Here is a 1,881-nt window from a genome sequence, read left to right as displayed (position 1 = left end):
AAGAAAGTGGTGTCTTTGGGCCTCCCGAGTGGCGCAGTGGTCTAAGGCACTTAGACCACAGCTTAGACCACAGCTAGCACTTCTAAGGCACTGCATCGAAGTGCTAGCTGTGCCACTAGAGATTCTGGGTTGGAGTCCAGACTCTGTCTCAGTGGTCTAAGACACTGCATCACAGTGCTAGCTGTGCCACTAGAGATTCTGGGTTGGAGTCCAGGCTCTGTCTCAGTGGTCTAAGACACTGCATCACAGTGCTAGCTGTGCCACTAGAGATTCTGGGTTGGAGTCCAGGCTCTGTCTCAGTGGTCTAAGACACTGCATCACAGTGCTAGCTGTGCCACTAGAGATTCTGGGTTGGAGTCCAGGCTCTGTCTCAGTGGTCTAAGACACTGCATCACAGTGCTAGCTGTGCCACTAGAGATCCTGGGTTGGAGTCCAGGCTCTGTCTCAGTGGTCTAAGGCACTGCATTACAGTGCTAGCTGTGCCACTAGAGATTCTGGGTTGGAGTCCAGGCTCTGTCTCAGTGGTCTAAGACACTGCATCACAGTGCTAGCTGTGCCACTAGAGATTCTGGGTTCGAGTCCAGGCTCTGTCGCAGCCGGCCACGACCGGGAGACCCATGGGGCGGCGGACAATTGGCCCAGCGTCGTCCGGGTTAGGGGAGGTTTTGGCAGGCAGGGATGTCCTTGTCCCGTTGCGCATTAGCGTCTCCTGTGGCGGGCCGGGCGCAGTGCACACTGACACAGTCGCCAGGTGTATGGTGTTTCCCCCGACACATTGGTGTGGCTGGCTTCTGGGTTAAGTGGGCATTGTGTAAATGAAATGTGTCAAGAAGCGGCTTGGTTGGGTTGTGTTTATCAGAGGACGCATGGCTCTCGACCTTCACCTCTCTCGAGTCCGTATGGGAGCACGGGAGACAAGACTGTAACTACCAATTGGATACCATGAAAAAGGGGTGAACAAAAGAGTGAAATGAAATACAAAAAGAAAATAGATAAAACAAGAAAAATGTATTAAAGAAAATGCTGTCAGCACTGAGCAATCTGAATAAACCTTGGCCTAGTCTCTTGGAAACATAATTTCCATTTAGCCTAAGTAAAATTGTCAATCCATGACAAAACATTCATCTGAAGCTCCCTACCGTAAATTCTAACCTTAACCATTACAGTAAGCATTTACATTTACATTTCAACGGGGTGTGGACGTCCCAAGGGTGCCAGATAGCACCAACCCTATCAGGAACCAGTCTGGCCCTTGACTAGTCAACACAGATGTTGAAGTATCTCAAATTCATCTGAAAATGTTCATTTTTTGTTAATTACAGTTCACATTCATACTGAAATTGTTGTGAGGTCAAGACATAGCAATGTCCTGTGTAAGCAAATAACCCATCTTATTTTTTTTATAGCAAGTAAACTGGACCTCAATTCGAGTGTTGTTGGCCGGTCCACAATTGTGCTATGGTGCAACAATACCACCATGTGGGTATAATACGAAACTGCAAGAGGTGAATATTTGCATTTCAATTGGTTCATGAACTTTCTATTATGGATATGATATTATCATGGGCGTTAATTACCTCCGTTATATGTGTGTCATGAGTCATCAAGACAGGTAATGAAAGTAACTATCAAAAATATTTCACCTGCAAAGCTCACTGACTGTGCTTGCTGATCTGTGAGAGCAATGATATCAATAAAACAATAATATCAAAATCTTTGTTTCACATCTTTGTGCGAGGGCTATTATGAATTATGCAAAATATTAATGGAAGAAATTATTCCCACGCGCCTAGCGTAAACTTGCACGGACCACCAGTGTCTATTCCATCTCACATCTTCGCCGTCTTCGTCACGTGGTGTTTTCAGGATCGAGCTGTGGGT

The sequence above is a fragment of the Salmo salar genome, chromosome ssa14 (assembly GCF_905237065.1).
Source record: "Salmo salar chromosome ssa14, Ssal_v3.1, whole genome shotgun sequence".
Classification (NCBI taxonomy): domain Eukaryota; kingdom Metazoa; phylum Chordata; class Actinopteri; order Salmoniformes; family Salmonidae; genus Salmo; species Salmo salar.
The sequence above is the reverse complement of the archived record's forward strand: the minus strand, read 5'-3'. Positions refer to the sequence as shown.